Here is a 24,057-nt window from a genome sequence, read left to right as displayed (position 1 = left end):
TTGAGCAGAACAGGCCATGCACTTCAGCAGAAGTGCATGTATTTCACGGCCCAGGGGGAGCGCTCTGGGGACAGCAAGGGGGCAGGCAGAAGCCAGGCCAGCCTCTTGGCCAGGCCTGCAGGCACAGAGCTGGCGGGGGCGGCCCTCTTCAGAGGTGGCCCCTCCCATTCCTGCCAGTGACCCCGCAGGGCAGACTCCACAAACGTTTGCTGAGCGAATACAGCAAATGAGGGAGAGGAGGGAGGAGAGGAGGGAGGGGCGGCAGGGGAGGAAGGCAAGGAGGGAGGGGGCAAACAGGAGAGAAACGGTGGGAAAATGAGGGAGGGGGGACACCCTAATTCCGCTCAACAAATAAGGGGTTGTCGTTACTTTATAATCATCAGATGTATACACGAATGTGATAATATACTTTTTAACATGTAATTACCTTTGATTTCCCTTTCAGGCCGTACAGTCTTGCTAGCTTCCAATTGAAGACTCAGAAAGAACAGGAGAGGTGCCCTGGATGTCCAGTTGGAGATGGCTAAAATAAAAGAGCACAGATTATTATTATTATTCTGGAGAAGAGAAGTGATGAATTTTTCAAGTATCATTAAAAAGAAACTGATTTTCACTGAGTAACAGGGACAGGGTATTTCCTAACATACCTGGGAAAAAACTGGGTCCAAAGCCTCTTTCCAATATAGCTGCTCTAGTAAACTTTAAATCGATTCAGAAAGAAGACAAAAATCAACTATAAGGTAGGCTATGTTTGTGCATTTAATGGAAAACAACCAAACGAGCCTGTGGGCTGCCACTAGCCCGGAGACCCCGGCAAGGCTCCGCCTCACTCCAAGCTCAACATCCCCAGTGCAGCAGGGCATCCTTCAATTCACAAAACCGTGCAGCAAATGATGCAGCCTCCTCGCAAGCAACTGCACAACTGGGGTGGCAAAGAATATATTGTTTGTATTGCAGAAACTTTGTTCATGTTTGCAAGGGAATAAAATATTACAAGTCAGCATTTTCTCTTATCATGTCCTCCAAATGCAGTTCCTACCCGAGCTCACAAACATGTGCCTTGTTGTCCCGACTTTCTTTCTCCTGAAGCAAGGACAGCCCTGGGAGGCGACACTGCCCCACTTTTTGAGTATTTCATTTTTAGGAAGGAAATAATTAACATTGACCCAGCACATACTCAGGTCCAGAAACAATGTGACTCCACTTTACAAAGGGGGCAAGAAACTGAGGTTTTTTGAGGAAAGTCGTGTCTCCAGGTCTGAGTGACAAGTAGGTGTTCTTACTCTATTTGGAGATACCTGGATGAATCATGGAAGTGATTGTTATCTGGACATTTGGCAACTCAAGAAAATATGATGGAAAACTTAACGTCTTCTCCTCTAGCATCTGCTTTCGTTGGATGCCACGAGCCCAGACAACGACATCTTTTTTTTACTTGACAGTGGGAGCCTGCAGACAGGGATGGGAGTTGCTCTGACTGTAATAGTTATGTGTTTTGTTGAGATTTACTCATGTTTTGCATGGGTGTAGGAGTAACCAACAGTAAAATTTTTAAGGAGGCACTTGGGACTTCAACAGATGACGTCTGAGAACCACTTCATTAAGGTCGACGCAAGCTTCCCAACCATCATTAGCTCCTTTCTGGAGTGATGTGTAATGAACAGTGTGCCAGGAGTTTATGAGTAAGGCTGCAAATCTTGACCTAGATTTTGAATAGCTTCAAAAAAATAAAAAGCAAGCCTGAAAATGTCTGTTTAAATAACAACTAAGACTGATAATCCCCACTGTCACGTTTAAAACTTTCAAAATAATCTACTTTCTCTTATTATCTAACAATGTTCAGCAAGAACATAAAGCCAGAATTAGTACTAAATTAAAATGAAATATAAACTCCAAGTTCTACGGCTCTTTTTGATTGTTTACTGCCTGCAATTTAAGATTGTATTTTATTTGCCTGCTGAAATATATGGGATTCCAGGAATTCAAATGAATAACATCATAGACATTTATAAGGACGTTAGAGAAATTTTAATCCAAAATATCTCTGGGCCCCATTTAAATTGATTGTGACCCATAATAACAAAGTAAAAAGTTTTGTATTTTACTATCTTGAAAAGAGTATTTTTTGTTTTGTCCTAAAATTGTATGAAAAATTCCTTTTCATCTTTATCATTATTTTTGCCTTTTCCTTCTCATACTTTGGAAGAGACAAAGTAACAACGTGCTGAACTTTTACCCTAACAATTCAGAGACAGAAAAGTTACACAATTATGATCGGGATGGGGGATAACACCATATATGAAGAACTTCAGGGCTGGAATTAGCTTCAAAGTTGTCATGTGACCTCAAAACCATCCTAATAGAAATAATTCATAGCACATATTCTTTCAGTTGACTCATTTCAGAGCTGAAATGAAATGAAACCCCAGAGTGGTCAAGTGACCTCTCCAAAATCACACAGCGAACCTGGTCCTAGATCTCAGATCTGCTAGGTGCCAATCCAGTGCTCTATTAGATCATAATTTCCATATATAACTTCTTAAGAGCTCATAATTTCATCTAATCTATCTTTCTACACATCCATTATCCTACACAGCATGGACCCCCCTTGATGAGCCAACTCAACTTTATATTAATACAAGACACGGCTCAAAATGATCAAGAACATACTATGCCTTTGGCTCTACGGATACAGCTAGATTAAACCATTAAGGCCCATGAGAAGTCTGAAACCAAATTTGGGATTCTCTTAGGATATCTAACCTAGAAACATCTACTCTACAAATAGATTTACCCCATCTTATTCATAGCCAAATCATAATCATAGCTTTGCTACAATACATTTTTTCAAGTGGATTTTATAGACAGCTCTCAAGCAAAATGTAGGTATTCTACAGCTTACATTAGCAGTTTCTAAAGTAAGGATTTCAAGATAATTTACTATTAGATCCATCAGTTCAGACAGACTCTTATTCTCTAAAACTCTGGAATCATTCAAGAGCCCTTAATTTACCCAGATCAGCAGCTTATCATCACCAACAGTCACTTGTTGATTCCCCAATAATTTACAGTGTACAGTGGTAGGTGCAAGGGAACCAAAAAGCACGGAAGGATGTCCCTGCCTACTACAGGCTGCCAACTGGGGTCAATTAAGGGGCCTTCACAGTGGCACGGGAGTCAAGGCTTACACACGATGGAAGCACACGTGTGAGAGTACGTTTAGAGAGGCAGTTAGTACCTTCACATGTGGTTTTCCCAGAGATTATGAGTTGATAGATTCAGTAAAAAGTACACGTAGCAAAGCAGGCAAGAAAAATTAAAATAGGCCAACAAATGACAAGAGATTTCCCTCTACAAGCCCAAAAGAAGAAAGAAAAATGGTGCAGGAAACAAAATATCCATTAAAAAGATTCCTTTCCTGAAAATATGTCAGCAATATAATACCTCCCTTATAATTTTTCGTATTAACTCATTAATGGTATTAAAACTCAGTGCCCAAAAACAAAATCATGGAAAAAAAAAAAAAAAGACAATCTGAATGAACACGTTCAACAAAGAAAACAAACAAATGCCAAGTAAGCACAAGGGCTCATCAACATAATTAGTCAGTAGGGAAATGCAAAATAAAACCTTAATGAGGTACCACTGCATACGCACTAGAATGGCTAAATTTAAAAGGGCAAAAACATCAGGTGATGGCATGGATCTGGAGCAACTGGGAGCCTCATTATAAAGCTGGTGGAAAATTCAAAATGTTGCAGGCACTTTGAAAAATAATTTGGCAGTTTCTTGTAAAGTTAAACATACACTTACCATACGACCCAGCAATTCCACTCCTAGGTGTTTACCCAAGAGAAATGTAAAGACACAAATTCCACACAAAGACTTGTACAAGAATGTTCACAGTAGTCTTAATTATAATGCCCCAAACTTGAAAGAACTAAAGTGTCCATCGACTGGTGAATGGATAAACAAATTGTGGTGTATGGCACAGGGACTGTACTTAGTAATACAAATATTACTGAACTACTGATGCTACAACAAATAAGTGAATCTCAAAAACATTATACTATAGGAAAGAAGCCAAACGCAAAAGACTAAATATATAAATCCACTTACAGGTAATTTTAGAGAAGGCAAACTGTAGCACTAGAAAGCAGATCAATTGTTGCCAGGGGTCAGGGTGGCAGTAAAGGCTGACGGCAAAGAGGCATAACAGACCATACTGGGGAATGGAAAGGTTCTATTTCATGACTGTAGTGGTGAGTACATGATTGTGCTTATTTGTGAAAATTCATTGAATTATTCATTAAAATTAGTTAATTTAATCGTATATGCATTATATACCTCAACAAAACTGATTAAAAACAAACAAAATTCAGTGCCACCATGATTTAATTTTAAAATCATTAACCTTATCAATAAGATCTGAAACTCCTTCAGCAGATGGTATTCAACATCTTCAAACACTTAACCAGGATTAGAGCAATCGGTGATGGCTAAGTAACTGGACACCACCAAGAGAGAAAAGGAAAAACCGACAGTCAATAATACTGCTTATAGGAAAACTAAACTATCCCCTTGTTCTACAACTTCCTACAGCCTATTGGTTGTGGTCTTTTAATAGATTCCCAGAAAGTGGCCTTATAACGATTAGTCTAAGATAAACCTCCTCAATGTAAAAGGATAACTTTCCTAAAACGATTGATGATCCATGGAGGGTATAAGAGATAGAAGAACAACCAAGAAATGTGTAGGAAAAAAACAACAAGTGTGGAAACTTAAATAAATGTGGGCCAGATTATAAATCAACTCTAAAACTATTCTTTAAAACTCTTTGATACATTAATTGGGAAATACTTCTTAAACATCCACAAGACTATCTCCTAGTCCACTGGGCATGCTTAGCTATGATGTAAATAAAGATATAAAACAGGCTTATCACAGTTACAGCTAATCTGAGGTTTAAAATGACTAAAATGTTATATAAAAGAATCATGACTCCAAACGTGTGACGATGGAACAATTTCCTAATACTAATGTCAAATATAGGTCAAAAAAACCCAAATTGCATTCATTCAACAACTATTTCCTGAAGGGCTACCATGTATTAGTCACTAAGCTAGATGGAAAAAGGCACCAGGATTAAGTAGGAAAGAGCCCTTGACCTTACAAAGTTCATCATCCAAAAAATGTAAGTAATGCACTCCACGGAAGTTATGAACTAATCAATCTGGAAAAGACCTACCAGTTTATTTTTCAGCTCTTAACTACAGCATAAATACTAGTGAAGTTACAGGCTGAACTAAGAGAAGTATTGAATTCAGTGGAAATATACACAAGTACTACTCTGCTCTACACTGGTCAGCTGGTGTAGGGGTGTGGGTAATGTTCTATTGTGCTCTGGATGTACTCCTCACAAGCCCCCTTCCGAAGGCCAGCTTAGGTGCCTGAATCTTCTGTAGTGTTGCCACCCACCCCAGAACCCCGCCACATGTCTAAGACGATGCTTGAGCCTGGAACTACCCAGTACCTATGACACAATCCAGGCTGGTAAGAGTGTTGAGTACTCCCAGACCTTGACAACTGAGGCTCGGACAGTTGGGGAGGGGACCTAGAAATATTTCAATTAACTGAAGAAGTGCCTGGCGGGGGGAAGTGGAAGGTAGACCGTCCTACAGGAGAAGAGACATCATTCTGAGTGGCAGGAGTTACAGAGGCAAATGTGGTTCATGATAAAAGCATTCCAGCCTTGAACAACCTCAAATTTGAACAGAGTGCATCCTAAGGTAGGGAGACCCGGCAGCAGCAAGTTTGCTGAACTGAAAATGTAGCCACACTCTCGTCCTCACATTTCATCATAATGAGGCACCTGGATCGTTATTAGCACCTCACAACCCGTCTCCCAAAGCCCAGATTGTCAGCCTTCCACGTGGCAGCAAAAATTATCTTTTTATATCGGATTATGACCATGCCCTGCCATCCTCCCACCCCTGCCCACTCCCTCAATGGCTCTCCATCACCCCCACTCAGCCTTGGCAGCTCAGACCATCCCTCCTTCGAGAAGCATTTCCTCGACCTCTCCATGCTTTTACCACTTTGTCCTCTCCATGCCCATGGTGCCTTACCCATCTCCATGCAAACATTCACCCCAGGTAGAAAGATTAGTCACGGCTGTATCTCCCTGATAAACCATAAACCCCGCCTGGTTATCTCAATCCCTAAGACTTAAACCCGAGGCTCCCAGGATGTGACACTTCATAGATATTTCTGAATGAGTCAGGGATTCTAAGGTAATCCAGTTCTGCATGTCCTGTCTGATCTTACCCCCATCGGCAGTGTATCAATGTGGGTTATTCCGCTGGTATAGAATAAGTCAGGGCAAATGTTCCATCATCTCGAGGCTACAGAAGATGGAGGTGGGCACCTCTCTAAGGAATCCAGGCAGCCTTAGTTGGGATACATCACTGGAACCAAAGTGATTACCTGACGGATTCTCTTGAGTATTCATTTGGCTGGGTTCAATCCTGCTTTCACACCTTCACTAACCATGTGACCTTGAGTAAGTAAACCTCTCAAAGCCCAGATTTCCTGGTCTGAAAATGGAGAGAACTATGGCCCTTACCTCAAAGGGTCACTGCAAAGATTAAATGCCAGTGTATCACAGAGGAGTTAGCAAAGGAATCAGGACATGGCGCTCACCTCACTAAATGGGGGCTGATCGCTAAGCAACCTCTTTCTGCCCACTTTTCGTCAACAGATGTAAATAATACCTACTTTGGAGTAAGGTGTTTCAGCAAAAATGTGTAAAAACGCCAGGCACAGAGGAGTCACTTGATTATGAATCACGGATTTTGAAACATTCTAGAAATTTACCTTTTACTTCCAAAAAGGCAGGATTATACAACTAGAGACATCTTCTTGAGGTTCAAACTAAAAAGACCATAATCACCTCACTGTCATGCTTTTCACATGCTGTGAATTCACCTTGAAAAGAGGCCTTTTATGTGTTCCAATAATTCATTTATTTGGACTGAGTTGAAACAGATCCTCTATTTCTCTAGGCTTCTTTTTTAAAAAAAAAGAAGTATACTGAAAAGTTTCATTAAATTCACTCAGATGTATCCCATCACTTTTGTTCATTGATTTTTAGACACAGTAACACTTAGCAAACCCACATATATCCAAGACAGAAATTTCTGAAGAATGTCATAATGGAAAAACCTGTAAAACGCTTATGTCAATGTCACGATTTTTTTATTTTCAAGGATAAATGCACCTGGTTCTAAATAATACATTTTTAAAAAAGAGTGTTGCACACCTCAAATGTTCATTTTTAACACTCTTCAAAATGGGACTCTGACACACAGCTTATTATACAAATACATGTTTGGTTTTTTTAAATTTTGGATAATATTGTACATACTGGGTTTTTTATTTTATTTTATTTTTGGCTGTGTTGGGTCTTCGTTGCTGCGCGCGGGCTTTCCCTAGTTGCAGCGAGCGGGGGCTACTCTTCGTTGCGGTGCACAGGCTTTTCATTGCAGTGGCTTCTCTTTGTTGCGGACCACAGGCTCTAGGCGCGCGGGCTTCAGTAGTTGTGGCACGCGGGCTCAGTAGTTGTGACTCGAGGGCTCTAGAGCGCAGGCTCAGTAGTTGTGGAGCACGGGCTTAGTTGCTCCGTGGCATGTGGGATCTTCCCGGGCCAGGGCTCAAACCCGTACCCCCTGCATTGGCAGGCGGACTCTCAACCACTGCACCACCAGGGAAGCCCCAAATACATGTTTTTAAACCTAGCATGGTATTAACTGGTTACAACCCAATTATGAATATTGTCATTTTCCAGGGTTTTAATGATTCTGAGTCAGTAGCTGGAAATAATATCTCATTTAGAAAAGATTAGTAAAATAACAAAGCAAACAGAGTTTATAGTGGTTCCAGACTAAATACCAGCAGCAGCTGGGTGGGACTGTTATTTAGATGCAGGAACCTGAATGTAAACAAGAGTGATCTTGCCATATTCTGTGGGACTAATACGCTACTCTGGGAAGAAAGAACAGAGGAGCTTCCTTCCTTAAACATTTGCAAACTTGTACAACACCAGAGATTTCCCAAATCCAAAATAGATTAAGAGAGATTTTCTTTTTGGTCAGCACGGTTCTTCCAAAGTCACTGTACTTCTCATACCATTTACAAAAATAAACTCAAATTGGATTAAAGACCTAAATGCAAGACCGGAAACCATAAAACTCCTGGAAGAAAACCTAAGCAGAACACCCACTGACATGAGTTGTAGCAATATTTTTTGATCCGTCTCCTTGGGCAAAGGAAGCAAAAGCAAAAATAAACAAATGAGACCTAATTAAATTTAAAAGCTTTTGCACAGCAAAGGAAACCACCAAAAAAACAAAAAAGACAACTTCCTGAATGGGAGATAATATTTGCAAATGATAGTCTGATAAGGGGTTAATATCCAAAATATATAAGTAGCTCATACAACTCAATATCAAAATAACAGACAACCCAATTAAAAACTGGGTAGAGGATCTGAATAAACATTTTTCCAAAGAAGACATACAGATGGCCAACAGGTACATGAAAAGGTGCTCAACATCACTAATCAACAGGGAAAAACAAAGCAAAACCACAATGAGATATCACCTCACACCTGTCAGAGTGGCTATCCATCAAACAGACCATAAATAACAAATGTTGGTGAGGATGTGGAAAAAAGAGAACCCTTGTGCACTGCTGGTGGGAATGTAAACTGGTGCAGCCATTATGGAAAACAGTATGGAGGTTGCTCAAAAAACTAAAAAAACAAAGTTACTCTTCTTCTTTACCCAGTAGACACCACTGTAGAAAACATGTATTTTGTAGCTACTCAAATTTTTATGTGCAAAATCCCTTACTAACCTACATTATGAAAAATATTTCTTTCAAGAAAAAAACATAGGAATAAGGAACTCATTACAACCTAAGGCAGAAAGCATTTATCTTATCTGGAGGCTGATCTTTAATTTTTTTTTCAATTTTTCTATTGTGCTAAATACATATAATACAAAATTTACCATCTTAACCATTTTTAAGTGTACAGTTCAGTGGTATTAAATACACCACAATGCTGTACAACTATCACCACCATCCATTTCCAGAACACTTTTTATCTTGCAGAACTGAAACTCTAGACCCATTAAACAATAACTCCCCATTCCCCCTCCCCCAGCCCCTGGCAACCACCATTCTAATTTCTGTCTCCATGAATTTGCCTAAGTATTTCATATTAGTGGAATCATATGGTATGTCTTTTTGTGACTGGCTTATTTCACTTAGCATAAAGTCTTCAAGGTTCATCCATGTTGTAGCATGGGTCAGAATTTGTTTCCTTTTTAAGGCTAAATATTATTGCATCATGTGTATCGACCACATTTTGATTAGTCATTCATCCTTTGATGGACACTTGAGTTGCCTCCATATTTTAGCTATTGTGAATAATGCTGCTATGAACATGGGTGTACAAATATTTCTTCAAGACCCTGCTTTAGATTCTTTTGGGTATATACCCAGCAGTGGAATTACTGGGTCATATAATAATTCTACTTCTATAAAGTATATTTTTTAAATGACTATCTATTAAATAAGTCACTATGTTCCTTGAAAAACAAAAATAGAAATTATGTAATATTATTTAAATAACCCTAGAATATCATGCTAAGAAATTTTGTCAACAAATTTCTGTTTTTCTGCTATGATTATAAACTGGCAATTTTCCATCTTCCTGGGCATCTCTAAATACCAAATAAGAGAGAGCGTTGATGAGATTAAAGTCTCCTCTTTTTTTTTTTTCTTAAAAAATTAGTCGCGGGACTTCCTTGGTGGTACAGTGGTTAAGAATCCACCTGCCAAGGGAGGGGACCGGGGTTCGAGCCCTGGTCCGGGAAGATCCCACATGCCACAGAGCAACTAAGCCTGTGTGCCACAACTACTGAGCCTGTGCGCTAGAGCCTGCGAGCCACAACTACTGAGCCCGCTTGCTGCAACTACTGAAGCCCGAGCGCCTAGAGCCTGTGCTCTGCAACAAGAGAAGCCACCGCAATGAGAAGCCCACGCACCACAATAAAGAGAAAGCCCGCGTGCAGCAACGAAGACCCAATGCAACCAAAAAAAAAAAAAAAAAATTAGTCTCCACGGCATAGTCAATGTTGGACTACAGGGGCTCCAAGTATCACTTAAGCTGTTTGAAAGACACACACTCCTTAATGCTCATCGAGCACATGGGCACAGCTTTCCCACATTATTTTTTGGTCCTCAAGAGAACAAACTTGTTTCACAACCCTGAGGTTTGGGGCTCTCCTGTCTAGGTGAGAAATGTAACTGGAGTCCCCTTCAAGTGCTTTCCAGAGCAGGTGGCAATGATTTCAGGCTGAAGATTCTCTACTTTTAGCTTTCTCTAAAAACAAAGCTATTCATCTCATTAACAAGCAAGTGGAGAACAGTGCCAACATCAACACTGGTATCTTCTGCTCTCCTACAAAAATTCAGCGTAATATCAATAAAATGTAATACAATCTATGGGGCGCTTTTTTGTGAACACTTAAGCAGGGCTTTATTGAGGCATCCTGTTTTACAGTATTACACTTTTTTAATCTGGGAAAATACATATAACATAAAATTTACCATCGTAACCATTTTTAAGGATATAGTCCAGTGGCATTAGGTACATTCACACTGTTGTGTGACCATCACCACCATCCATCTCCAGAACCCTTCATCTCGAAAAACGGAAATTCTGTACCGGTTAAATATTAACTTCCCATTCCCCTCTCCCCCAGCCCCAACCAACCACCACTCTACTTTCTGTCCCTAGGAATTGGACTATTCTAAGTACTTCCTGTAAGCGGGATGGTACAGTAGTGGTCCTTCTGTGACCGGCTCACTCCAGTCAGCACCATATCCTCCGGGTTCATCCATGGGGTAGCGGGTGTCTAATGGGCACCTCTTTACTTTTCATGTCACAGGAAAACAGCTTCAGGATAGAAACATAGAGCCAGGTGCTCTTCGCCTGTGAAGCCCTAAGAATGGACGGGCTAAATATACACCACTGTGGTTATGACAGGAAGAGCCTGACCGCAAAGGCCCCCTCCAGAACGACGAGTGTCGCCAGCCCTGCAGAAGGCTGCTGTCAGCTCCCTTCTCCCTGGCGCAACCCTCAAACCTTCAGCGCTGCCCCCCAGCATGTGAGCAAGGGGAGGTGTGAGCCAGGCTACTGGCACGTCTGTAAAATAAGTCAGGGTGAAGTTTCACCGAGGACCGAACTTTTCATCTTCAGTGTCTGCTATAGGCTATCTTTAGGGCCTTGAGAAATGAACGTCAATAGGAAGGACTGGCAGGGAAAGAGGGACGCTATGAGTAAACATCAAATCAATGGCTCCGTTACATTTAAGGCAGTTCTGCTATCTTAATGGCAATACTAAATGGCATGGTAAGGAATACGGCTTGCTCCATAAAATAGGGCATTTAGTATATGATCGTTTGTAGCATTTTTTGGCTGTTTGGCTCTTTTATGTAAGCCTTACTTTTCTAACTAAATTGTATGTTTCACAAACAGTCTTTGAATTCTTTTATGTCCATCATGTTCTACTCTCAAATCAATGTCCACAATAAAGTAGGTGTTAGATTAAAATATTATGGGTTGATCAAAAAGGGATTGATAGGACAATCTAAAACATAAAAAATAAATTGATTAATCATCCAAAAATGTGGTTAAACCAGGTAGTATTTATATCTTGGTGGTTAAAGGTATACTTGTTCTGAATTAAATGACAATACATTTAACACCACTGATTTGGAACCTGAAACATGGTAAATAATCCATCACCTTTAAACCATTAGTAGTAGGACCGTTATTGCAATGGACTAAATGTGTTCCCCCCAAATTAATATGTTGAAATCCTAAACCCCAATGTGATGGTATTGGCAGGTGATTAGGTCATGAGGATGGAGCCCTCAGGAATGGGATTAGTGCCCTTATAAAAGAGACCCCAGAGAGCTTCCTTGCCCCTTCTGCCAAGAAAGGACTCAGAAACAAGATTGTTGTCTATGAACAAGGAAGCCAGCCTTCATGATACACGGAATCTGCCTGCACCTTGATCTTGGACTTCCCGGTTGCCAGAACTGTGAGAAGTAAATGTCTGCTGGGCAAGCCACCCAGTCTGGGGAGCCACTCAAAGAGACTCAACAGCTATGAATGCACTTTATGCCCATATCTTTAACTCTTCCTGTTCTCTGACCTACATTTGTTTAGGCAATTTCATAAGTGAAAAGGAGTTTGTCTCAAGGCAAGTCCTAGAGAACAATGCTTGATTTTATTTTTTATTCCCTTTCAGATATCCTGTTCTGTTCGCAGTTATCAGTAACCAGTGGTGGCTCACTAGAATAACACAGATATCACAGATTTTAGTCTCAAGAAAAGGAAAAATTAGAAGAATGTCACTCAATACATTCAATTGGGTACTGATCTTCTGCCACTGCTTTCCATGGGTCAACCCAGGGCCACAGGGCAAGGGAACTCACTGATGGACTTCATACTTTCAGGCATTTACAGCCATAAAAGGAAACGAAATTGAGTTATTTGTAGTGAGGTGGATGGACCTAGAGTCTGTCATACAGAGTGAAGTAAGTCAGAAAGAGAAAAACAAACACCATATGCTAACACATATACATGGAATCTGAAAAAAAAAAAAAAAAAAAAGGTTCTGAAGAACCTAGAGGCAGGACAGGAATAAAGAGACAAACATAGAGAATGGACTTGAGGACACGGGGAGGGGGATGGGTAAGCTGGGACAAAGTGAGAGAGTAGCATGGACATATATACACTACCAAATGTAAAATAGACAGCTAGTGGGAAGCAGCCGCATAGCACAGGGAGATCAGCTCGGTGCTTTGTGACCACCTAGACGGGTGGGATAGGGAGGATGGGAGGGAGATGCAAGAGGGAGGAGATATGGGGATATACGTATATGTATAGCTGATTCACTTTGTTATACAGCAGAAACTAACACACCATTGTAAAGCAATTATACTCCAATAAAGATGTTAAAAAAAAAAATGCATGTGTGACTTCCATTTCCAGTTAAGATACAGGGCACATGAAAGGCCTTTGATCTCATGGTAACAAGAAATTTCACCTGGACAAAATGAAAACATACTTTTCTATGAGTCTAGGAAAGAGGAATAAATACAAAGGAGCCTTAATGATCCTAATTTCAACAAGAAAAAAAGGCCTGCGCAGGCGAGCTGAAAGCCCATGGAGGTTCCATATCTGAGGGCTGTGCCCTGCCAGCCTGGATCAGGGGAGGAGGAGCCCTCAGAGAGACTCGGCATGTACAGGAGGGACAGACAAGCCTGACACAACAGTGGGAACTGGTAGAAGAGACTGGAATCTGCAAGAACAACAAGTGAAAAGCAAATCACCTTTCCTAGTAAGTCTGCCCCAACCCCCAAAAGTATCAGAGAAAGTAACGGTATAAAGTTTAGAAAACAGAAATCACACAGCCTATACATTCTTATGATGCTTCCATCTCTGAAACCAAAGGCAAATCAAAAATAGCTAAAACTGTAGTCCTACCCTCTCCAAGCTGAAATACTGACAAAGATGAAAAAGGCAGATTAGGTGAACTCAAACTAGTTAGAAGTGTAACTCTGACTTTAGCTTGATTCTGAGGGATCTGAATGTCCACTTCTCACTCTACCCTTGCACTCTCTGAGAAGTGAAACAAAATATTATACTTCAATCTGTTACTTTATTCACAACCCTGGGCATACAATTTTTAAAATTACAAAACATATAAGTAAATAGGAAACTGTGATCGATAATTAAGAATTAACACAGTTAATAAGAACAGAATCTCAGATGACCCCATTAATGAAATTAATAGTTAGTACTTTAAAAGAACTATAATAAATATGTTAAAGAATTTATAGGAAAATAAGTATATAATGGGAAAAGAGATTAATTATTTTAGGATACGAAAGAAACTCTAACATAGAACTAAATAAAAATCTAGGACTAAAAATACAATATTTGAAATTAAAAGTGTACTGGATAGACTTGCTAATTGGACATTGCAAAAGAACAAGTCAGTAACCTTACATTTTCCAAATTAAACAGAGAAAAAGAACAGGAAAAAACGAACTAAGTATCAGTGACTTGGGAATTAGTATCATTTATTGTGATAAAAAAATATGGTAATTAGAGAAGAGGAAAGAGAACAATAGGATTAAAAATATTTGAAGAAATGTGAATAAAATGTACCAAATTTGATAAAATCATCCCACCAACCCAAGAAGCTCAATGAATCCCAGGTAAATACAAGGAAAACCAGACCTAGGTACATCATAGTCTAATTGCTGAAAATAAAACATAGAAAGAAAAAACTTTTAAAAAGCGGCGGGGGGTGGGGAAGACACACTAGGAACAAAGATAATGATGGCCAACTTCTCATCAGGGACAAGGGAAGCAGAATGGAATAGCATAGTTAAAATTCTAAGAGGAAAAAAAAAGCTACCATCCTAGAATCCTATATGTGGCAGAATTACCCCCCCAAAATGAAGGCAAATTAAAGAAGTTTCCTGTTAAATGCAAGCTGAACACTTTGTTACTAGCAGACCCACATTACAATAAATGATTGAAAAAGTTCTTCAGGTTGAAGGGAAATAGTACCAAATGGAAAAACTCACATATACAGGAAGGAATGAAGAACACAGAAATGATAAATGTGGGGATAAATGTAAAAAGGTATCTTTTTTAAAACTTTTTTTAAAAAAGGTAATTGGCTGTAAAGCAAAGCATAATAATATATTGTGGAGTTTATAGCATATGTAGAAGTAAAATATATAACAACAGCACAAAGTATGGGAAGAAAGTAAATGGAAATATATAGTTGCAATATTCTTAGATTAAATGTTAAGTAGTAATATTAATTCAGTGTAGACAATGATTTTATATATATGTATATATACCCCTTGAGCAGCCAGTAAAATATAAAACCAAACCTAGGCTAAAAAGCCAAGGAGGCAAAATAAAATACTAAAAAATACTTGATTAATCCAAAATAAGGCAGGAAAGAAGAAAAAAACACATCAGACAAACAGAATACAAATAATAAGAGAGCAGACTTAAAATCAGCCATATCAATAATTATATTAAATGTAAATGGAGAAAATCCTCAACTAAAAGGGAGAGTTTGTCAAGACTGGATAAAAAAGCAACATCTAACTATATGCAATTTATAAGAAACATTCTTTAAGTGTAAAAACCAGGTAAGTCAAAAATAAAAGAATACAACATACATATATATTTATAAAATATAGTAATACGATATATACTACATCATGATATATAATATATCATGGTACATGATTGTGTGTATATCCATAGGTATCTGTGTCTATATATCTAGAGATACACAGATGGATATAGATAGATATCATGCACCATGAATCATAAAAACTGGTATGGCTACATTAAGATCAGAAAAAGTAGACTCCAAGAAAAGAAGTCTCCCCAGAGATAAGAAGGGCACATTACATAATGATGAGTCAATTCAACGCAAAGACATTAAGATTTCTAAATGTATATGCACCTAATATAGAACCTCAAACTACATAAAGCAAAAATTTACAGAACTAAGGAGAGAAATAGACAAATCCACAATCATAGTTGGATAGCTGGAGATTTTTAGCGCTCTTCATACAATGACTGATAGAAGTAGACAAAAAAATTGATAAGGGTATAAAAAATTTGAATATATTGGTTTGAGCATTTAAAAACATAATAATTAACTAGTGTTCTTTTCTAAATAAACTTGAAATACAGAGCAATCCTTAACACCAAAGTACCTTTTTAAAATAATTCTTAGGAATTTACTCTTTATGGTTTTCTCTAGTTCTAAGGAAACCCAGGACATTAGTACTGGTCTGGGCTCTTGTGTTCAGGTATTTCTCAGCTTTTGGTTCCAGTATACGTATCAAATACCTCGTTAGCACCTTTCAGCTATTCACTCAAATGAAACATCAAATCAAACCAAATGACAAATACCAAATCAAATCAATCATCAAAAATCAAATGGTGTGTTGCTTTCCAAGATACTGAAGCTTATGGGTATCTTCTTTCACAATTTATTTTTTAGAAATTTTGGAAATCTTTTAGAAGAAAATACTCCTGTAATGTCACTCAGAATTTTCCCAATAAATCCTTTGGTCTTCATGCCTCTCAACCCATATATAACCTCCCCTCTCCCCCAATTCTCCCACCCACACTGAGACAAAGTCCCAGCCTAAAGCAAAGCTAGGCTCTCAACTCCACCAACTCTCAGTACCCCTGAGGCCTTTCCCCTACAGATAAATAACTCTAAGGTGGGGCTCGAACTCTCTGTTTTAAATATGTGCCTTGGGTGATTCTTATGAAAAACCAGTTTGCATTTAACTCTACCTTTACATTTTCACGTGGAGGCATATAAACCCTCAGCCGGTGCTCACCAGCCACATGAACCGGCGCAAGTCAATTCACCTCCCTCAACCAGTCTCTCCTCTGCGAGATGGAGACATCTCCCCCTCGCGGGAGGAAGGGGCGCGGTGCAAAGCCTTAAACCTTGTAGGTGCTCAGCCCTTAGTCAAAGGAGTGACGAGACAACGCACACACGATGAACAATGTGACCACGCATCCACACTGTGTGGCTCCGAAGCGCGGAATTACAGGACGAGGTGCAAGCCCTGCACCTGCCGCGCTAGGTTTCTCCATTCCCCGACTCTTGCTGCAGCTCAAGCATTTCACCTCACACAGCAAATCCAGACTACCAGAAGCACCTCAGGCTTGCTCTGCCATTTCACGCCTTAATCCCTCGACTTGGTCCTACCTACCTGGCTAGAATTTCCCTCTGAATCTCTCCCCGACCAGCGGCCTTCCGCCAGCCCATCCCTTCACCTACCGAACACCCACCCACCTTTCCCTAAGAGGCAGGAAGATCTGACTGGGCCCAGATGGGACCCTCTTCAGGAAAGCCTCCCTGGGCTGGATCCCTCCCACATCTGCGCATCTGCTCAGGGCATCGTCTCACTGGGGGCATGGAATGTGGTGCCTGGCACTTCCTGGCGCAAGGTGGCACCTCAGGGCAAATACGTGGAGCTGGGCAGCGAGCCAGTCTGGGACACTGTGAAGGATCACCCGTCTGGTGCTTCCCTGGCCAAGAAGTTGACCTCTAACCAAAACAGTTCAGAGAGTGCCAGGAAAGGTCCCAGGGGAGGGTGAACCCAGCTCTCCTGACCCACCTAGAGCAGCATCAACCCACCTGCCACCCAGCTGGGCCACCTCGGATGCAGCTCCTCCAGGCCCTGTCCCACCTCCAGGTGACTGTGGACCCAGCAACCCCCTAGACACCCGAATGCCACAGAAATGTGAAGATGGGAAACCTTTATCATTTGGGGACACTACGTTTTGGGGTCACTCATTATGCAACAGTAGATAATACAGATTTTATTTCAACTCCTAGTGTTCTTTTTGCCCAGTGTAATCATTTATCTAAAAGTATCTATTTCATAGATAAAAAGATCATCAAAGGGACACAGAGAATACATGTTCTGGTTCCCTCTGGCCACACTCACCAAAGAGACAGCCGATTGCTCAGATTCTAAAATAGTTTAAAAGATATCCTAGTTTCTGTTTTGTGAGGTACTCAGATTAAATGGGTCAACTATATAATTAAACCATAAAAATAGAATGCATTGAATGATATAATAAGAAATAGTTCAACATTCTATCTATGAGTCAAATTTGTTTCCAAGTGGGACTTATTTTAATTATAGAATATACATTTCACTAGATGTCACTTTAAATCCCTGTAACTAAAAAAAAAAAAAAAAAGTTTCAGCTCACTGAGGGCAATTTTACTTAAGGACCTAAGACTAAATTTAGAAATTATCTTCACTATATTCATTTAAATATAATCAATTTAATAGTACCTACATTAATTTTTGTTGAAATAAGTAAAAGTGTTCCAAGAATGTAAATTTTATGTACTCTAAAACAATTAAAAAAGAACCAAGCTGTCTGAAAGCAGGAACAGCACTAACGCAGCTAAAAAAATTAAAATTCCCAAGACAAGGATATTATTTCATAAAAACATTTTTTTAAATCTAAGGAAATAAAGTACATTTTCACAGTCCAAAGTCTTGATGTTAATTAACAAAGATATCTTATACTCACTTCACTTTAAAATATTTTATAAAAGCTGAATATGCTCCAAGAACAGATTTCCATTAAAATTTTTTTCTTTTAAAATAGAATATGAAGGTCATAGTTTTGCTTCCAAATGTCTTAAAATGCTTAATAAATGGTACCCCCCCCAAAGCAAACTATAAAGGAACTGATATTTTAACTATGAAAATGCACACGGACTAAAGACAAATGCAAAGTGGCTATAGAAACACATACACATCCCTGGCTTATTAAGCAGAAGTGTTACATTAAAAATTATCCACTCTGTTTCAGATTCTTGGTGAGAAAGTTAAAACCTGTGACACACAGGTCATCTCCCCAGTGTGAGCTTTTATAACGCTTTCTGTCTTCCCAACATTTTGCCTATAAGACATCCACCCTCAATCACCCTCCCTCCAGCCCAGGATCCTGCAAAGTTTTCTGGTGCCTGGGGGCTCTCAAATCAAGCACCAGGCATCTTTAAGAATGAGGACTTCCCCCAGATCAGGTTCAACATCACCAGGGAATCCATTAAAAATGCAAATTCTCAGGCCCTCCAGGACCCAGTGAATCAGAAACTCTGGGAACAGACCAGCTATTCGTGTTTAACCCCCCAGGTTAACTCTGGTGTGCTAGAGTCTGGGAATCACTGGCCCAGATCAAGGGCTCCTAAAGCCACCTGCGCATCACTGGCACCCCCAGAGGCAATCTGGGCGCTCCTCCAAGTTCCCACTCGGATGCTACAGAATCCCAGGTGTCCTTAAGGGGCCCACGGTGGGGACCACTGGAGCAGGTAATCTTGAAGGGCCTTTCGAGGAAGAACTGTGACACCAAGTTCACCCTAAGAGTTCCCATTTTGCTTGGCCCTTTGCCAAGCCAGAGAGAACAGAGGGCAAAAGCATAACCCTGCACACAAGAGGCCCGGATCTCAGTGCACAGAAAACCCCCGTGCCCAGGAGACACAGGTCCCGGCCTCCTTCCCAGCACGGGAACAAACACTCCAGAGCTGAAGGCCGCTACTTGGCTCCTCTTACAAGCATTTATCAGTTTGTCTTGGTGTTAAAGAGAGACGTGACCTTGTTTTCCAGCAACGTGCCCCTGAGACAGCGCCCTGAATAGACTCTGTTAAATCTACTGTGGAGCCGACTCAGAGCTTCTAAACGAGATGGAATAAACCCAGAATGAGAAGTAAAAAAAAGATGGTGCTAGAAATGGCAACAGCAACAGCAGGTTATGGGTGAAGCCGACACGTGTCAGGATGGAAATAATCTGGGCCTCGGTGTGGGAGACAGAGAGCTGACTGTCCAGCCCCTTCTGGACCCCAGCCCTCCCATCCCATCAACAGCCCCCTCTAGGCCTGGGGAGGGCGGGTGGGCAGAAGGGACAGCCCAGGGTAGAGCGGACCTCAGGGCCTCTGGGAGCAGCCCCGGGGCAGGGAGCTCCAGCCGGGGAAGACAAAGGTGGGGATATTTACTCCACCCCGCCAGCCCAGGTCGGGGGTGGTGAGATGCACGAGCCCAGGAAAGGGAAGGCCAGGCCAGGAGGGCAGTGAGGGCCTCTCTTTCCGCTCACGGCCAAGGCCACAGCCCTGGCTCCCTGAGTGCAGGCACTAGACCAGCTCTGCCCTTCGCCAGCACCTTGAAGATCCCACCTCAGCTCTCGGCACCAAGTTAGGTGGGACAGTAGAAACGCCAACCCTGCAGGCTGTTCTGAGAAAGGTATGGGATAACCCCAGGGGACCCCGAGCATCCCCGCACAAGCACAGGAGCCCAGAGGCCTGCCTGCCAGGTACTGCGACCACCCGAACACGCCCAGAGAGGGCCCCGTTCATGGCCCAGAAACATAACCAAATTCTCCTTGAGATTTTCTACCCAAGAGATAATTAAGTTGTAAGAATCCTGACCCTCCCTTCCTCCACACAAAGGTATCAATAAGTCTTGTAATTTTGAATGGAAAAAAAAAAATGTAACCTCTAAATATTTTTCTCATGTACAAAAAAATACATAAATAAAAAATTGGAAAGCTGCCCACTGCTGATCTAAATAGGTAATATGAAAGCTGTGATACAGTCAAATATAAAACTCCTACCTTCCCAATGTAAAGAGTTTAAACAACCATTAAGAAAGCGTCTAGTTTTACTTTAAGCCTTGCTTTCTTTCACAAAAAGATGCGAGATACCTTCAAGAAAAAAGAAAATAAAATCAGAGACAAACAGAGAATTAAAATTTCAGGACTTAGAGAAAATTAAAGCATAGAAACAGGACAAGATAGAGAAGAAACCAGCCATAATTTCCTACTAAGTTGTTATAGTCGAGCTTCAATTTTGCCTAAAGTTTACCGTTTATCATCAAATGATTTGCCTTGCATGTTTCTGACAAATTTTTAAGTGTGTAAATGGTTGAGCACACTGAGTGATAACAATGCAGGACATACTGACAACATCTCCACCAAAATACAGGCAAAGGTGCCATGTGGCCGCTTCTGGAATATCCTCCAACCACAGTGGAGAGCGGGATGGACCAGAGGGCTTCTCCGTCAGGAAGGCGATTCCAGGAGGGTCTAAGATGACTCCTTGTCACCTAAACTCTGCCTACGGCTACTTCCTACACACATGGAAGATGAACTTTGAGGGAAGCAGAGCAGTGGATGGGCTGCATAAACATGACAAAGAATCTCCCACAAGCTTCAGATTGTTAAGAGCTCAGAAGGTCCATAACTTTCAACTAAAGTTCAAAAACCCTGACCAGATGCAGAACCATCCACTTCTGTACAGATGCAGCCAAACGGGTACCTAGTGGGCAAAGCCAGAATGTTCTTTCAGAAACAAGTTTGAAGGTCACTCTAGAGGTCAGGGACAATACATCATTAGTCCTCACTCCCAGCACCCAACCAACGAGGTGCCTGGGCACACATGCCCTCAACACACGTGCTCAGTGAATGAGTTCCAGACAGCTGGCATGCGTAACCTTTTCCAGACTACCAAAACCTGGTCAAACTTGACATCTTCATAAATGACCTTCGTTTATGAAACAAGCTCTTTGGGAAGCCTGAGAGCATCCCCCAGCCTGTTCCCGACACCACCATCAATATATGACATTCTGGGAACTGCGTTCAATCAGCCACAGACACAGCCACGCCATCAACCACAACTCTACGTTCCCTAAGTTGTCCTCGAGCTCATCAGAGGAGGTGTTTCAAATATGAATCTACAGAACTGTTCTGATCTTCTAGCCTCGTAACCTTACGAAAAACAAATGAGGTTGGCTTGGCATGATTTCTTCTTCGGGAAACTATCCTGCTTTTAGCTCTACTTCCTTTCCTACGAGTGCTCAGCCATCAGTTCCACACTGTGTTGTAGGATGTTGCCAAGGATGTGAAGGAAAAGCAATGAATCGTAGAGTCTAAAACAGCACCCTCCCAGGGAAACAGAACGCAAGCCACAAACGTGAACCGTGTACGTTCTTTTAAGTTTTCTTGTAGCTGTAGTAAAAATTTTTTAAAAAGGTGAAATTATCTTGATGACATATTTTACTCATAAACTTGATAATATATTTTACCCAATCCGTCCAAAATAGTATCATGTCAACATGCAACGTAAAAAATTATTCATGAGCTATTCTACATTCTTTTTTCAAGCAAATCTTCAATATCTGGTACTTCACGCTTAGAGGATACAGCAATTCAGGCCAGTCACATAGCCAGCGGCCAGCACACTGGACAGTGCAGGGCTAGGATCTCTTGGCGTTTTCTGAAAATTCAGGGCATTTATTTTAATTCTGGCACCCCCTGTCTTCTCCACGATCTCTCAGGATATTATCAATAGTGCTACGTTGATCCCATCTGCAAACTGCCTCCGCACCTGAGAGGCCCTTCACCTCAATCTTGAGATGCAAACCACTCTCAGGGTAGCAGAGTGGACTTAGACTGAAGCAGATTCTCACAAGAGGCTACTGGTTTGGATATGATTCCCGTCCCTCTATCGAGTGACAAGGCAGAGACATACTCTTACACCTTTGCATTCACGTTACTTGAGCATCACAAAAGGCGTGATTGTTTCCTCTGTTCTTTTTATTCAGACCACAAGAAGTCAAGGAAAAGAATTAGAGAGGAGGCGTGACAGAGCCTTTTAGGATGACCAGGACTTCACGAAGCAGAGAGAGAGGAAACACCAGGTGCAGTGGACGGGAGGTGCCCAGGGAAGGGGCTGGAGGGGCACTGGTGCCAAGTCAGGGAAGCCTGGACGGTGGGTTAACAAGACTTTGTCCTGGGCACCTGGGCGGGGCCTGGAGCAGCTGAGCAACGTGACAGACCGGCGATGCAGCTAATTCCGGAGAAAGTGCAATAGAGGCAGGAAAGGGAAGAAGGCCGAGGCGGGGGTATCAGCCAGCAAAGAAGAGAGGATGGAGGCCTGGGGGTCGGTCTCAGTTGACCGAGGGTCGGGGAAGGTACACCAGGAACGCAGAGCTGGGCCGGGCAGGAGAGACATTTCAGAATCAGATGGAGGGGAAAACCCAGAGAGGATGTCAAAGGGGACGAGGGTCCTCATTTCAGGATGGGGTGACGGTGAGCTGCTAGGCATCAGCTGGCAGGAGCACAGGCTGAAGAACATCGACCTGCCTTCTGCCGTCAGCCTGGAGGCTTCTCCCACTCACAGGGTGGCAGCGTCAGTTCAGATGCAGGGGCGGGTGGAGAAGTCACCCCTTCCCAAAGGCAAGCTTTTCATGGCTCCTACACTGTCGCTTCCTTAGACCACAAAGCATTTAACATCTACGAGCACAGACCAAAGTTGTCTTGCTTGCTACTAGGTTTGCTATTTTAGGTTTGAGGAATTCACGCTCTTATCGGTAGAAGGAAGTTTCTTACAGGAGCTTTGCTGCTCCTTTTCAAAATGCAAGAAAAAAATACTTTCTGACATAATATTCTCTCGGTATTACTTTTTGTTCAAAGAGGGGATAGAGGGGCCAAAAAGTAACGGTAAAAAGAAAAAGGGACGAAGCTTTATTTTTCTCCTAGAATAAAAAGACGAATCTTCGCTTCACTGATGCTGCATTCCCCACGTCAAGTGGGCAACACTGTGAAGCACGTGACCCCACTCGCAAGGAACACTGACAATCTCAACAAGAGCAACAGGACATTTCAGAGGATGGACGCGGGTGGAAGCACCCTGAGGTCACGTCAATTCTCCATGACAGGCAGGAACCTGGGGTCAGAACTGAAGAAATGAAGTTCTAAGAGATGGCTGAGATGAAGATGCAAGTTCTAAGGGAGGTGGCCCATAGGCTCGGAGCCACCCAGAGCTTCAGGACGAGTGACGATGCGACGTCCACCCAACCCGGTAGCAGCACGGTCCCTGGCAAACAGCAGGCACTCAAGCATGCATGTGTTGAAATGGAAGTGGTGCCAGTGACTAGCGACACCCCTAGTCCCTGCATCAGCTGACCAAAATCTGAACACTGGTTTTGGAAAACAGCTCAGTGAAGCACGGCGTCCATGTCCTAATGGTGAAACGTGGCAGGTGAGAAGATTTTAGCTCTACGTACCTTGGCCTCAGCCAGTTTTATCTAAGGAGATCAGGATTCTAGATAAAACTCTCCTCTGGGGTCTAATAAAGACCTGAAAGTCAGCCTACTGGAACCTGCCAAGGCCACCCACTGTTGTCAAGGTTACCAGGCCCTGTACCAAACTGCTGCCTGTGGTTGCTTCTAGTCTCAAACCAACTCATAATCCAAACACGGCCAGATAAGGAACCTCAGGAAAGCCCAGACCATTCTAAACAAGTCAATCTAAAAGTGACCTCTGGGAGA

General features: G+C 41.7%; 1 protein-coding gene across 4 annotated transcripts in view; it reads right to left on the bottom strand.

Annotated features, from left to right (window-relative positions):
* The window catches only part of FAM110B (family with sequence similarity 110 member B), a 134,859-nt gene that overhangs the window by 100,822 nt on the left and 9,980 nt on the right, over positions 1-24,057 (bottom strand). For all 4 annotated transcript variants that reach the window (XM_061172008.1, XM_061172009.1, XM_061172007.1 and 1 more), the window contains exon 2: positions 428-523. The gene's annotated coding sequence lies outside the window, so the exon portion shown is untranslated. The remainder of the gene's footprint in view (positions 1-427; positions 524-24,057) is intronic.

The sequence above is a fragment of the Eubalaena glacialis genome, chromosome 17, assembly GCF_028564815.1.
Source record: "Eubalaena glacialis isolate mEubGla1 chromosome 17, mEubGla1.1.hap2.+ XY, whole genome shotgun sequence".
NCBI classification, from domain to species: domain Eukaryota; kingdom Metazoa; phylum Chordata; class Mammalia; order Artiodactyla; family Balaenidae; genus Eubalaena; species Eubalaena glacialis.
This window is presented reverse-complemented; position numbering and strand designations above follow the sequence as displayed.